The sequence below is a fragment of the Ursus americanus genome, chromosome 12, assembly GCF_024610735.1.
Source record: "Ursus americanus isolate L20-20 chromosome 12, mUrsAme1.1.p, whole genome shotgun sequence".
Classification (NCBI taxonomy): domain Eukaryota; kingdom Metazoa; phylum Chordata; class Mammalia; order Carnivora; family Ursidae; genus Ursus; species Ursus americanus.
This window is the reverse complement of record NC_142138.1, coordinates 1,758,888-1,775,195: the sequence shown is the minus strand read 5'-3', so window position 1 is coordinate 1,775,195 and position 16,308 is coordinate 1,758,888. Positions and strand designations below refer to the sequence as shown.

The following is a 16,308-nucleotide window of genomic DNA, read 5'->3' as shown; positions in this document are numbered from 1 at the left end:
GTGTGGTGTCATTTGATGTGTCCCTGGCATGGCTACAGTGGGTCCTGGCTTGGAGAGGTCAGAGCTGGTCCCTGGGGTCTTCGGGCGTAAAGATGGGGAGACAGACCTGCAGGGTGGGTTACACGGCACACCCCATGCTGATCGGGGCTCCGGTGACCTGCCTAGCCTGATTCTTACCTCAGAGCCGGGGTGGGGGCACACGGGAGAAGCTCACCACATGGAGAAGGACCGTAGGGCCTTTCAGCCACTCCGATTGTCCTGAGCAAGGTTGCAAGTCCCTAATGCTGCCCCTTCCTCCACACCCACCCTTCCTCCTCTCCAGTCTGCCGAGATCCCCCTCCATCCCTGCTCTGGATCTCTTAGAGAGGGGCGGCCTCAGGCTGCCTGCCTGTGGCCAGAGCCCCATCCTTAGGCAGAAGGGTGAGGTCCCCGCTGGAGGGGCTTTCAGTCGTGAAGTAAGATACACCTTAGTATGGAAGGAGGAGCCGTCCTCAGAGAGATGTAGGGAAGATGAACCCCCATCAGCACCCCCCCTCATGCTCAGGCCTCGCCCGCCCCAGACATCCTCCCTGGCCCCGAGTCTCTGGCCACCGACTGCCCTCTGTCTCCCATCTGGAAAGAGCTGACCATAACTGTCCCCGCCTTCCTCAGCCCTCCTCGGCCAGCTCTGTCTGGCTTCCTCCAACACCCGTCTGGTGACCACAGCTCTCACCGACTCACTGAATCCCCAGGAGGTGGCTGGGCCTTCTCTCCCGAGAGTGGCTCCAGGGAAGTGGAGTCAGGATGACTGTCACGACGCCCCCTTGGAGGTCAGGGATGGGAGGAGAGGCGCAAATGGTGGAGCAGCTGTGGGATTGTGGGCGCAGGGCCCCGGGCCTGGCAGCTGCCGCACGTCCACAGGGGCGCCTCAGGAGTGGCCGTTTCCTGCAGCCTGGCCAGCCTCTGGCTACAGGGGTGGGTGCCTGACGCTTCAGGGGCTTCCGGAGCGCTGCCCCTCGAGTTATGAATGAGACTACAGAAGAGTCTCTCTGGGTCCCAGAAGCCATAATGCAGCGGTTCTTGCTCCTACCCGAGCTTTCAAGTCACCCGGGGCTCCGGTGCCCGGGCTCCGCCCCGGACATGCCGACCGAATCGGCCCGGGGTGGACCCGGCATCGAGCTCAGTCACCTCCTGAGGGACCACGATGTGTGGGCACCTCTGTGAGGCCTACAGCTCGGGGCCGTGGGGGCCACATTTCTTGCCACTCTGCGGGCGTCGGGGAGGGAGAAAGGCACCTTCGTGACGAGGAGAGCTGAGGAAGGATGAGAGGAAGGCCCGTCTCCTTCTGCCTTTCCTGAGACCGGGCTGCTCCGTGAGGTCCTCACATCCCCCCAGTAAATACCCATCTTTTTGCTGAAACAGTTTTGAGTCTGACTTCTGTCACGTAGAGCCAAAAGAGCCCCGACGGACACCACCGAATTTGGAACCTGGAAAGTGAGTGTCTGGGTGAGGGCTCCTGTGCCGGGTACCGGCTGAGCAGGGGGGGATGTGGGGTCCAGAGGCTCGACCTCTGCGGGTCGTGCAGGACCTCCCTCCTGTCCCCAGCTGGGGATCTGGCAGCCCTAGCTCTCTGGTCACAAAGCGGTGGCCGGGACACCGTGTGCGTTCTCCTGAGGTTCAGCGTCCACCAGAGGCTTGGGCCTCGGTAGGACAACATTGGGATAGAATGTGCTGGCTGCTGCCCGTAGGTTTCGGGGAGAGGCTGCAAGAGAGGTGAGCTCCATGCCACTGGGGGGGCCTGACCACTGCGGGAACAAGCTTCCCTCTGGTCCTTCGTGGGGGTACCCTTCTGCCTCTAACCAGGGACTGGAGGGGTGGAGAGTCAGATCGCTGCACGTAGCCCCGTGAGCTGGTTAACAGCACAGCGGGATCCTGGCCATGGAAAGATGCCCAGGGGAAAATTAGAGGAGTTCAAGCGTGGAAGAGTTTGGGAACCCTGATCCGCCAGGCCTCTCCTGAAGCAGCCGTTTTCAAGTGTCTACATCAAGGTCACCTGTGCGGCCAACGTGCGACAGGGCCAACTTTCCAGGCCTCCTGACCGCGCTGCTGTTTACTGTCCCAGCCTCGGCGCTAGAGGACTGGGCAGAGACCCAGGGAGGGGGTCAAAGGGCACGAACCGCAAGCTTTTGCTGATGTTCATTAACAGAGTTCTCCCGAGAATGAAACCGGCAGGCCATAAAAATAGTTTGGGGAGGAGAATACCTGTGTTCTCAGCCAGTGATGGAAACCCAAGTAGCATAAGCAGAGACGGTGCTCAGCAGAGGGAGGAGCCTGGGGCCGTGGGGCGGGCGACCTGGGGGCCCATCCGGTGCCCGCCGCGGAGAACATGGACGGGGACTGAGTGGCACATGGTGTCCGGGAACTGTTTTTGTGTTGTATGTACTGTTAATTCTGTGGGATAATGACACCGTGGTTCGTTTGGGGTTTTGTGAATCCCTGCGTGTTAGAGGTGCACGCTGAAATGATAGGAGGCTGGGTTTGCTTTAAAATAGCCTTAAGAACAAAAAGGTCAGGGGCAAGGGAAGGTCGGTGAATGCCAGTGATACTTGGGCGTTCACTCTGTTCTCTTCATTTGTGTGTGGGTTTGCAAATGAAAAAACAAAAAGTTACAAATGCCTGTAAGTTTTGCAGGTTGTGCAATGTAACCACCCCTCACTGACCCCTGGGACAGAGGTGACACACGCTCTAGGGACTCCTGCTACCTGGAAACTTGGTAGAAACACAGACTCTCCGGCTCCACCCTGCACCAGGTGACACGGGCGCGGCATTTTAAGGAGATCTCCGGGTGACTGGTGGACACGTGTTTGGGAAACGCCGATCTAGGCTAGTGAGGGAAGAGCTGTGTGGTGCGTTGTCTTCCTCCATCATTTGAATTCCAGATACAAGGAAAGAAGTCAGGGTATGACTTTGTCTAGAGTTGGCATGATGATAGGAAGCCGCGGCTAAACCCGATCCAGGGGAAAGTGGAAATGAAGAAAGACAATGCCCAAAGTAGTGCTTCCCGACTCCCCTCATAGAGCACATAAAAATAATATTTGGATCAATTTATGAGCACGTTACAGGCGGTTTTATTCTCGACAACGCTGCTGTGCAGAACAACTAAAAATGTTGGGCAAAGAATTCTTTACAGGGCATCAAAGGGAAGGGCTGACACAATGCTATGAAATCACCAAGTCGACACCCAAGAAGGACTGCCTTTCGTCCACACAGAGGCCCACGTGGTGACCACAAAACTGAGTCATCCACGGCCGCCAGTGCCGAAGCTGAGTTACATATAAGGGAATTGAACAAATGAGTAAAATGTTGGAGATAACGGGAGCCAGGCTCTCCACCGCCGGAGGACACACCTACAAAGATGAAATGGGGCGACTCGAATGAACCCTGCGGTGCTGGATTGGAACTGGAGGTACGTGGCCTTAGTATATACTGAGATGAATACTGAAGTAGCCCTAGCGGCATGTGTGTACATGCGTGTGTGCGAGATACCTACGTCCACATACCTAGGAGTTCTGCCTCCTAGAAAAGCCTAGAAGCAATGACAACCCAGTGGCAAGACCATACCGTGACTTCGGAATACCGTTCGCCACAAACAGGTACCAGCACTCTGCGGAGGAAAGGAAATAATAAGCCCGAGCACCCCGATGTTCCAGAAAGTAAGACAGTGCTTGAGGAATAACGGAGACACGTCCAAAGGATGCAGAAACCAGATGAAAAGAGATTCCCACTCGCTTTATCTGGGACGAGTTCAGTATCAAAATAAATAATGAGAGTAATGGATTTTAACTCCGTGAGTAAAAGAAAGAATCCGTTAGTCCATACTGGTACAAATAATTAAACAGCTGGGGGAGGGAAAAGCTCTACAGTAAAATGGCAACTAATATAATGGCAACTCTTTATTAACTAGTCAGCATAAGATATTTAACATGCAGACGTATCTTCATCAAGTGACGAGTTCACACCACCAGCAACAGGGCAAGGCAAAATTCGTGTCTCTCGATACAGCGCACCGAAAAGAACACAGCGTCATTGCTGTGACATTCCTGCTAAAGGTGGACCAACTGACCCGACTTACGACAAGACAAAAAAGTCTGCATGGAGGTTATTCTACAAGTAACTGCTGGGCTCCTCAAAACACGTTCCGGAAGACAAGACTGACGAGACTGAGAAGACAGGACAGTAAACGCCGTGAGCCGTCCCGGACCCAGAAAGGACGTTCCTGAGACAACCAGTGACATTTGAAGCGTGTCTGTGGTGTAGATGGGTAGTACCGTTTCTCAGTTAATTTCCCGGATTTGATAGTTTCCTGCAGTCTCGTAGGACAGTGCTCTTGTATTTTAGGAAATACACACTGAAGTGCTAAGAGGGAATGAGGCATCGGAAAAGAAATCTGCACAGAGAAGCGTCACCAGGCGAGTACATGCGGTACGGTGTTGACCGGGAACCTCAGTGAAGGGCAGCCTGGAGTTCTTTGAACCTTTCTTGCAACTTTTCTCTGAAGTTTGAAATGATTTCAAGACAGAGGTTTTGTTTTGTTTTTAAAGTCTAAGCGAAAGCTAGAACATGGAGACACTGATTTTCTCAGAAGGCACTTGAAACCCCAGGCAGACAGACGATTTTCAAGACGGCGGTGGAGGGGAAAGCTTGGGACTCACCTCTGGTGGACACAAGCAGAAATCGTTATTTTGCCTTTTTTTTTTTTTAAAGATTGTATTTATTTATTCGACAGAGATAGAGACAGCCAGCGAGAGAGGGAACACAAGCAGGGGGAGCGGGAGAGGAAGAAGCAGGCTCATAGCGGAGGAGCCCGATGTGGGGCTCGATCCCACAACGCCAGGATCACGCCCTGAGCCGAAGGCAGACGCTCAACCGCTGTGCCACCCAGGCGCCCCTCGCCATTTTTAAAAGATGTTTTCGCTGGGTATAGAATTCTGGGATGACTCTCCCCTTTTCAGTCCTTTATAGAGGTCATCCTAGTGTCTTCTAGCTTACATAATTTTAAATGAAAAGCCTGCTTAATTCTTTTTGTTGTTGTTTGTCCTTTGTTTTCTCTCAGTGTTTTCCAGACTTCCTCCATCTTTGGTTTTCAGAAGTTTGACCATGAAGTGCCTGCGTATGTTGTTTTCTCTCTCTCTATTCTCTTTGGGGGTGAGTGTTCGGAGCTTCCTGGATCTGTGGTTTGTTATCTTATATTGATTTTGGAAAGCCTTCAGCTGTTATTTTTCCAGTGCTTCTGCCGTATTTCCTGTCCTCACCTGCTACATGCCTGATACTGTGGCACAGCTCTTAAATATTCTGCCCTGTTTTATTGTTTCCGTGTTTTCCTGTTTCAGTTGGATTGATTTCTACTGACCTGTCATCAAGTTCATGAATTCTTTCCTCTGCTCTGTCCTTGATATGATAAGCACATCGAAGCTTGGCCTTCTTTCTGAGTGGGCTGCTGTTACCTTGTGCCTGGTCTAGACCTGGAATCCAGGGGGTTTGGGTGCACCTCGGCATTCAACAGTCCCTGCATCCTGCACCACAGCGGGACTCCCTCTCCAAACTCCTGCCCCTTCCCCAGCAGTAGCTTGCCATTATGATGCAAGCCTTATGTTGGTGGCAGGAGAGTTTTCTCCTTTCTCCTGCTCCAGCCTTAGTTGTAGGCAGGTCCTGTGCACCCGAGCCTCAGGGGTAGGGCTTTGTCCTCCCCACATAGCATCTGCCCTCTGTATGTAATGGTGGTGGGTCTTGGGTGGCAGTGAGTTTCCTGCCCTCCCACCAGGCACAAATTTGTTTTGTATCAATGCAAGATCCTAGTACTGAGGGGGTGGACTGGGGGGCTCGGTCAGTTAAGCGTCTGCCTTTGGCTCAAGTCATGATCCCGGGGTCCTGGGATCGAGCCCCGAGTCAGGCTCCCTGCTCAGTGGGGAGTCTGCTTCTTCCCCCCGCCCCTCCCCCCACTCATTCTCTCTCTCGATCTCTGTCTCAAATAAATAAAATCTTTAAAAAAGAAAAAGATCCTGGTCCGGAAAGGGTTTGCTACTTTCTGCTGGTGGCAGGCAGCAATTCCTTCTACTTACCTCAGAAGTAGGCGGTCTGTTTGGGATTTAAGTCTTTCTTTTTCATTGCTTTCGTATCTCCTAAAATTCCAATAGGATCATTTTCTTTGCTCATTAGTGCAAGTCTGCTGCTCGCTTGTTGATGCTCCCCATTTTCATCTCAAAATGTCTTTTTCTCACCTTTCTATCCTACTGTGTATAGGAACCGTAGGCTGGCAGTTATTTTCTCTGAGGTCACTGAAGATATCATTCTACGGTTTTATGGCAACCCTTCTTTCTGTTGTGAAATCAAGTGTCAGCTTTAATGTCCTTCCTTTCAAAGTAATCTTTCTCCCCCAACTCCTCTCTTGTCTTCTAAAAATTGTGTTTAGATGTGGATTTTTTATGTAAGTTTTTGGGCTTCTTGACTCTTTTGGTGTCTCCTTCCCTCTAATCAGTTCTGCGTAAATCTCAGCCATTCTCTCTTCAGTCCTCCTTTTCCTTTCTCCTGTGGCTCTAATTATAGTCTGCTTGATTTTCTTACTATATTCTCTCTTAGCTTTTCTTCTCTGTTTTCCAATTTTTAAATTCTCTGTACTTCATTATGAGTGGTTTCCTTCAACTATCTCCCAGTTAACTAATTTTATCTTCAGTTGTGTTTAATCTGCTTCCAAATATATCCATTGATTTCTCTGAGGTATTATTTTTGTTTTCAGATTCCCACCTGATTAAAAAAAAAATCTGCTGGGTCAATTATAGCTTCAGGTTCCCTTCTTTATTAGTTTGCTAGCACTGCTGTGACAAAGTACCACAGACTGGGTGGATGAAACAACAGGAATGTACTTCCTCACATCCCTGAAGGCCACAAGTCCAAGATCTAGGGGTCAGCAGAGGTAGTTTCATCTTGAGGCTTCTCTCCTGAGCTCGTAGAAGGCTGTCTTCTTGTGTCTTCAGTGGTCCTTCAGCGGTGTAGCTGTCCATGTTTTATAAGGACACCAGTCATGTTGGCTTAAACCCTACCTCGATGACCTCATGTAACCTTCATTACCTCTTTAAATACCCTACGTACAAATAGTCCCATTTTGAGGTATTGGAGGTTAGGATTTCAATATATGAATTTGGGTGGGAGAGTGACACAATTCAGCTCGTAACACCTAAAATTTTCAAGCTTCTCCTTGCATAAAGGTAACTGCAAACATAATTGCCTCGCATTCTGCGTGTTATCTTTAGCATCTGGGGTTCCTGTGGGCCCTTTGGATTGTCTGTTTCAACCTTGTTCATCACGGCTCCTCGTCTCCTTGTCAGCCTAGTTATCTGTGAGTATGGTCCCGAGGTGGCATGTTAAACACGTGCACAAATCATTTAAGGCCAAGGCTTATTTGCTTTAGCGCGCGCCGGGGGCACTAGCTCTCCTGGACCACATTTATCCAAGTTCAGGACTTGAGATTTCTGGGTCCCCATGTGACTCCAAGGAAGGCTGCAATCTGTGACGGTTGGTCTAGTTACCTGGCATGGTACAACCGTTCGAGGCCCCCAACTCAAAGCATAACATAGTTTACAAGGGTCCCCACGGTTGGTGGGGCTGCACTTTGTAAGTTTTTCCCTCCAGCCCAGCACAACTGCCTCTTCCAGACCAGCAAACACACGTGCAGATCAGCACTCAGCCTGAGGGGCCTCTTCCAGATTTGCAAACATATCCAGGGAAACAGTAGCCCTGAGCATCGGACTAACTTTCCTCCATTACCATCCTCTTCCTGGACCCAGCCTGGCAACCCCTGTGTTTTGTTGCTTTTAGAAAGATTTTAGAAAATATTGTCTTCAGCAGAAGACTTGAACCAACGTTACTACAAGTGGAAGCCAAGAGTCATCTTTCCAAAGGCTATTGTATCATTTTAGAGCACATTTAAACCTTATAACTTAAAGTAGAACATTTTTATTTTTTCTTCTGTGAAAGTGATTGTTCATGACCAATCCAAATTAACAAAAGAATTATTAGATGTCAAAATATGTACCAGAATTGGTGTAAAACCGTCACCTCATTTTTTAAAGTGTAAATTAAAAAAAAATTTTTTTTAGTAATCTCTACAACCAATGTGGGGCTCAAACTCACAACCCCAAGATCAAGAGTCACATGATCCACCAACTAAGCCAGCCAGGAGTCCCTAAAAGTTCTTGTTTTTTTTTAAAGCTTTATTTATTTATTTGAAAAGAGCACACGCATGAGGAGAAGCAGGCTCTCTGCTGCACAGGGAGCCCGACGCGAGACTTGATCCCGGGACTGTAGGATCATGACCTGAGCCTAAGGCAGAGGCTTAACCGACTAGCCACCCAGGTGCCCCATCAAAGTTTTTAATTAATTTGTTTAAAATCTTATTTATTTGCGAGACAGAGGGAGAGAGTGAGCGAGCACAAGCAGGGCGAGCGGCAGAGGGAGAGGAAGCAGGCTCCCTGATGAGCAGAGAGCCCGACTTGGGGCTCCATCCCAGGACCCTGAGATCCTGACCCGAGCTGAAGGCAGATGCTTAACTGACTGAGCCACCCAGGCGCCCCAAAGGTTTTAATTTAAATATGCATTCCAAGAATTATGAGCACATGAACCTTGTTATATGACATTTTTACAAAAATGGGCAAGATGATGTACAGATGACAAAGCCTCATAAAATGGCCTTTAAATATCAGTTGTTTCTACTAGTTTCCCTTCCTTGGACAGGCCATCTAAATTCTCTTTTATAAAAAACTGACAGTCACTACAAGCCCCTAAAATGTTTTGTTTCCTATGTACTCTTTCTTTCTTACATCTTTATTCAACATCTTTCCCATCATTTTTCCCCAATTTTTTTTAATGTGGTAAAATATACATAAAATTTTCCATCTTAACCACTTTAAAGCATACAGTCCAGTGACATTAAGTACATTAATACTGCTGTGCAACCATCACTCCCATTACTCTCCAGAATTTTTTCTTACAAAACTGAAACTCTATATATCCATTAAATGATAACTCCCCATTTCCACCATTCTATTCTCTGCCTCTAGTTTGACTAATTTAAGTACCTCACGTTAAGTAGAATCATACAGAATTTATTTTTGTGATTTTCCAGACATAGGATTTTTGGTTTATGGTTTTTTCTTAGCACTTTTTTTTTTAAGATTTTATTTATCTGTCAGAGAGAGCGAGCACAAGCAAGGGTAGCAGCAGGCAGAGCGAGAAGCAGGCTCCCCATCACTTCAGTTTACAGTGTTCACGACTGTTATCTCAGTTGGTCCTTACAATATTCCAGTAATAATAACAGACATTTACTGAGCACTAACCAAACGTCAGGTCTCACCTAATCCTCACAAGAACTTCAAGAAATAATTTTTGTTATTGCTAAAGATACAAAATGCTCATTCTGAGGCTCTTCCCAAGCATCTGGCCTTAGCAGTTTGAAGGCAGGATCCAAGAAAGCCTGTCCGTTTCCTGTAGACAGTCCTACAGACCTTCCTTTAAGAGCTACTTTGGAGTTCAGTGCTGCCTTTTCTGGGGCGGCCCCACCCCAAGGCTCTGGAAGGTCAAGTCTCATTGACAGAACTCGAACTCAGGTTTTTGACTCCAAACTACTCCCAGTGTCTCAAGTGACTTATGAAAATTACATTTTATGCACATGATAAAATGAGGCCCTTTTGTTACACAGGTTTTATAATCCTAAAGCTCTCTTCTTGCTTCGCTCCTCTTTCCCTCTTCTAAACATGTTCTGTCCTAAAAAACCCTTCCCTCCAATCTATCTTTAGAGTGACCAGAACTCCCCTGTTGCCCAAGGTAGTCCCCTCGGCTCCAGCGTAACTGACAACCAGAGCATCCTATCTGGCTAATATGTAAATTACCTGGTCACACTAACAAACCTGCCCTCCCAGAGGCAGACTTCACTTTCCTCATCCCATTTCAACATATTTTTTGAGCTTTTACTTTCCTCTTTTAGCTCTGCTGCAGATGCCGGGAACAGCAGCAGTGAACAAAACAAAAATTTCAAACACGAAGAGTAGACCAAGAAATACAGAACTAGCAGGTGAGGATACGCACTGGAGAAAAATCAAGCAGGGTAAAGAGGATGGGAGATGAGGCCATGGGGAGGTTCTGCTCTTTTAAACAGTGGTCATGGAAGGCCTTCCTAGTTAAAGACCTGAAAGAGCTGAGAGAGAGCCATTTGTTTCACTGGGGGACACAGTCTTCCTATCAAGAGGGGAAAGCCTTGAGATTGGGGTATGTCTGGAAAACGCAGCTTGTGAGGTCGGAGTGAACCAGGCGTAGAGCAGAGAAAATGGGAGACAGGTCAGGGTACACTGTGAAGCTTCCTGTAGGAAGCTGGCTTCTGCTCCAGTGAGACTAGAAGCCTCTGGAGGCTTCTACTCGAGTGACCCTGGCCGCTATATTGAAAACTGACGACAGCAGAGAGGTGGAGGATGGGAAGGAAGGCAGCAGGGAGTTGATCTAGGAGACTGATGATCCAGGTGAGATGTGGAGGCCTAGACCCATGTTGGGGGAGGTGGTGAGAAGTAGGTTCTGGATGTTCCAAAGGCAGAATCAACAGCATTTGCAGACTCACTGGATGTGGAGTGTGAGAAAAAAAGATGAAGTCAGGATGGGCTCTTAGGGTTCTGGCTGGGACCTAGAAGGCTGGGCTGGCTGTTACTGGGATGGAGGGCTGTGGGAGCATCAGCCCTCACCCTGCTGCTGCTGCGGCCTGGGGCCCCCCTCCACTTCCACTGCTGCTCTCACTAGCGGTCCCCTTGCTGCTGAGCCCGGTGGACATTTTCCCACCGTCACCTTCTTGGACCTCTTGGTTTTGATGCCAAATGAATCATTTCCTATTTTGTGCTCTAGGATTCTGCGATGTCCTCCCTTTCTGACTTCTCACTTCTCTTTCTGGCCATAACTTTTACATCCTTGGTCTTATTCCAGAAGTTTGGGCCTCTACCCTCTGTTCACAGATGCTCCTTGAGTGATGGGATTTCATCCACGACCGCAGCTTTCAAAAGCCACCTGGGTGTCAAGCATTCACCTCACCCTACACCTCACTCCTTAGTTCCAAGTCGGCTTCCCAAACTCCCCGTAGCACCTCAAACACCATATATTTCAAACTGAAAAGACCCCTCCCCTCTGTGCATTCTCTAGCCCAGCAACGGCACCCTCTCCATCAGCGTTCTGCAGTCATGCTGGGTTCTCCCCTCTTCCTCACCCCACATTCAGCTAGTCATCTAGATCAATTCCGTTTCTGCAAACATCTCCAACTTGACCTTCTTTCCTCCTGCCAGATCTAGGATACGGGTTTCATCTTTTAACTGGACTTCCGCAACAATGCCCACATTGACCACTTCTTTTCTGGTCCAACTGTTTTTTCCCCCCAAAGTATTATTTCTAAAATGAAAATCATTCTAAAGATAATCCAGGTTCCCTATCAGCTCCTCAGCCCAGAGGAATTAAAGCACAGGACGGTGCCCCAACCTAGAAGAGGGGTTAACATGTCACTCAAGATGTGAAGATGGTACAAGGTAACAGTCTACTCACTCTTGTTTGTAGCCCATAAACAGGCGGCCGGACTGAAGGTACATACCAAGCCCTCCTCTACCTGAAGCACCACTCAGAGAAGGGGGAGAGGAAGAGCTGCTTATCAGACTGCCGCTTCCCAGCCCCAGGTCAACCTAACCCCTGGAGGGTCGGGCTAACCTTTCCACCAGCAGAACCTCAGCACTACACCTGTCCTGTGTGACACTTTCTGGTTTAGCTGTCTCTCTCAATGTTCAAGCTCCCCAATTCGCTCCCTTCAACTCCAGATCTGACCCAGGTTTGCTCCCTCCCCAAACCTTTCACTGTGCCGTCTGCACCTCTGTGCCCAGCCTCGCCGGGCTCTTCTCAGAACATGTGCATTCACTTTCTTACTCTGCATCTAAGCAGACTTGCCTCTAGGACAGACTTCCCTGGGAGTCCTTTCAGAGGCTTCTTTTCTTCCCTGACACCTGAAGCAGCAGGGTTCCTGGTGGTGGGCTAAGTTTCCTCTAGATCAAACCACTGCCTCTTCTAAACCATCTTCCTCCTCCATTAAGCCCTCAAAAGCTCAACCTTCCTTGAAGCCTGTGCTTTTAGACTAAATCCACTATCCAGCAGCATGTGTCAGACTTTTAACTCCAGCATCACCAGCACCCGCTTCTCATGCCCACTACCTCCTACTGTCACTTGCAGCAACTTCCAACACCCACAGAAATCCTTTGAACAGCATGGTCTGTTTTTGACATTTTCACTTCCAGTAATGTTTTCTTTCTCCTCCCATCTTCCACCTACATGACCATCACCTAAAAACTTTGTCATTACCAGTCACTGCACATCTCAAGGTTAAGCATGTCTGGGCGCACCACACTTCACCTTCTCCCAGCTCCCTAAGTTAATACTTTTACTCCAAGTCAACGTGGAATGCACCAACTCCATTCAGCAGAGAATGTTACGCTCTTATTGGCTTTGGCTCATCAGGATCCATGCCTGGCTCTGGGAATGAGGGAGAGGATGTTGGGAATATTACTGTCATCTGTAACTTTGTACCCACTTTTAATACCTTTGCACTTTTCTTCTGTTGAATTTAGCTGGCAAAGTCCTGGTTAAACCCAACGCTCTACTTCCCAGCAATTCTATTTCCCTGGTACATTTGTTTTCCCATTCTCCAAGACAATTATTTTACATTTTCTTCTTTTTTTTAAAGTCTTTCAGTAATCTCTACACCCAACATGGGGCTCAAACTCACAACCCGAGATGAAGAGTCACACACTCCACCGACTTAGCCAGCTAGACGCCCCTACATTTTTCTTTCATCAAACCGATAATATCTCTTCTCTCTTTTCTAAGATCCATCAAAAAAAAACCCCAAAACAAAAACCCGCAAACCTTTCAATTTTTACTGAACTTAATTTGAACAAATTGACAAGCCTCAATATCCATTAACATGAAAAGCTCCATTTTCTCTTAATACGTTTTAATAGTTTTGCTTCTGCCCAGATTTTGAAAACGGTACATAAGATTTTATTATTAAATGGGGTGCCTGAGTAGCTCAGGTGGTTAAGTGTCTGCCCTTCGGTCCAGGTCATCTCAGGGGTCCTGGGATTGAGCCCCATGTCGGGCTCTGTGCTCAGTGAGGGGTCTACTTGCCCCTCCCCCTCTCCCCCTGCCCATGCTCTCGCTCAAATAAAAATTAAAAAAAGAAAACCCTTTATTATTGAGTAATCTCTACACTTGCCTGGGGCTTGAACTCACAACTCAGACATCAAAAGAGTTACACATTCTGCCAAGTGAGTCAGCCAGGCACCCCCCAAATGGTACAGTTCTAAATACATTTTCTAAAAAAATATTTATTCATTTATTCATTTTATTTAAGAGAAAGAGACAGAGAGAGCACAAGCAGGGTGGGGAGGCAGGAGAGGGAGAAGCAGACTCCCCACCGAGCTGGGAGCCTGACACAGGGCTTGATCCCGGGACCTGGAGATCATGACCTGAGCTGAAGGCAGACGCTTAACCGGTTCCATCTGAGCCACCCAGCTGCCCCGAAGTAAAAATATTTTACTATTATACATAAACAAGTTTTAGCCATTTAGTCACACATTATCCATCCTTAAACTGACTGCAAGTTTTTTGTTACCGGTATCATCCATGCTGCCTGCCACTGTTTCCTTTCCAACCTTTACGTATTTCCATCTCCATGCACTGCCTAGGCCCTTTAGTACAAGGTTTTTAACAGAAATCACGACAAGCATCCTTGCCTTGTTCCTCATTTTGAATAGAACATACCACATGCCTGACACATGGTACCTAATTTCTTACTACTCTCCTGTGCTTCCTGTTACAGCCACATATTTTTATAAAGGGATGAGATACTTGTAATTGTTACGGCTGGAGCACCAGGCTCAAAGCTAAGTGTCAAGAACTAAGGCGGAGTGATCTGATGAGGAACCTGCTGCTGCTGCTTTGGCAAAACACCGCATCCACCCTCCCCGGTAGCAAAGTGCTGACTTCTCCCAGGTCTCACGCTTGCACCACGTGACTGCCAGGCCAGGTTCTTTCTCTGCAGCCTAGCCGCAGAAAGAATGCATTCTCTGGTTTGCCTTAGAGACTCAGGCTATCTAATCCTTACACATGATGAAGGCATTCATAAAAATGCTGGGCAACACAAAACACATGAAAAAATGCATAGGTTGTTTTGTTTGCAATACTGGCATCAAGACTGTACTGCAAGAAATTTTCTTCCTTGCTGCGGTTTGCAAAATCACATTTAACACTATAGGTCTCCCCTGCTCTCTGAAAGCACCGCATTCCTACGGAACCCTCTGTAAGCTGAACAGCGTAGTGAAGCAGCAATCACCATTAACTTATATGGAAAGACTTAAGTGTTCTCAGAAACAAACAATAATCTCTTAAGGCTTCTGGTACTTTGGGATATCTTTGCTAATGGATGTACGATAGAGCGCGCTTCCTTTGGCAGCACACATACTAAAATTGGAACAAGTGAATATTAGCATGGCCCCTGCACAATGATATGCAAATTCATGAAATGTTCCATAATTTTACTTATCCAAAGGATTAAAAAATCCTGATTTGAAGGGGCACATGCACCCTAATGTTTATACCAGCACTATCAAAAGCCAAATTATGGAAAGAGTCCAAATGTCCAGATGAATGGATAAAGGTGTGTTATGTATATACACACACACACACAATGGAGTATTACTTGGCGATCAAGAATGAAATCTTGTCACCTGCAACATGGATGAACTAGAGTATATTATACTAAGCAAAATAAATCAGAGACAAGTATTTCCTGCATATGTGTAATTTAAGAAACAAAACAGATGAACTCAAGTGAAAGGAAAGAAAAACCGAGAGGGAGGCAAACCACTGTTAAGACTCTTAAATATAGAAACTGAGGGTTGCTGGGGGTGGGTGGGCTAACTGGGTGATAGGCATTAAGGAGGCAACTTGCTGGGGCGGGGAGCACTGGGTATTTACTGTGTGATGAATCACTAAATTCTGCTCCTGAAACCAATACTACACTAACTTGAATTCAAAAAGAGCACAGATGCTTACCCAGTTCCAAACTACGGCAACTTGATGAGTGTTACTTCTTAGGGAAGGAGCTTGGTGGCCCCACTCTTGCTGCTCAGTGAGCGCATTGCTTCTGTAAATAGTTCACTGCAGCAAAACAAACACCGAATGCTATTTTCATAAAAGTGAAAATGCTCTTCGAATTTCTTGGTTAGCAAGAACAATGTAGGTCTCTCCTAAAAGGAAAGTGATATGGGATAATGCAAACTTTTGAAAAGTGAGGAATACCTGTATTGGATATTTAACCAATGCTGTTATTTCTAGGATACATGCATATCCTAGGTATGCAATTGTAAAAAAATACATACCATCAATAGTATTCAAGCCTGTTCCACTGTACTCTTGCCAGCACAGAGTACCTTCATAAAAGGCAAAAAAAAAAAATTGGCCCCAAGTTCGTAAGAGGAGTTTGAAAGACACTAGCTTACTTGACCTTTATTTTCCCATCTCATTCACCAGTCCCTCAGAATTAAAGGCACCAGTGCAATGCAATCTCGGCTGTGAATTCTGAGCTCTTCAGGAAAGGGGCACCACCACCTGGACATACACAGAACTGCAAGACTCCTGGAAGTTCTCTAAATCCCCACCACTGTTCCCCCTGGGCCCCAAAACTGGCCAGGATGATCCCACATGAACGTCTAGCAACACATCGCACAAGAATAACCAGAACAGGTTTAGGTTAGAAGGGAGTCAAGACCACAAAATTATTTTTACCCTCCTCCATATTCTTTACCAAGTCTTCCTACAGGCATTCCATTTGTTGTCACCATCTCGGATGAACCACACACAGGAGTGAGCCTGTATACGGAGCCCAATCAGGCTCTGTAGCACGCTGAAGGACGCTTCCACAAGGGCAGAAGTAAGTGGCTTGCAGGGATTAGAATCCAGTTAGTACACGCTAGAGCATGCCCTCTCCCCTTTACCACTGTCTCTCAGCAAAAACTTACACGGCCAAATTATCATAGTAAATGTTTTCTCACGTTTAGGGTGAGCCCATAGGTATGTCACTTTAAGAATTACACATTATTAGGAAATTTCCAAGTAATCCAGTGAGTAGCATCTATTTGTAGCTAGGTTTAAGCTAAGGGTCCTATGGCCAGCTTAAGGACTTACAAACTAAAATCAAAACAAGAC

General features: G+C 47.4%; 1 pseudogene; it reads left to right on the top strand.

Annotated features, from left to right (window-relative positions):
- Positions 1-14,538: 14,538 nt before the first annotated feature.
- On the top strand, positions 14,539-14,638 carry LOC123793839 (U6 spliceosomal RNA; annotated as a pseudogene).
- Positions 14,639-16,308: the final 1,670 nt, after the last annotated feature.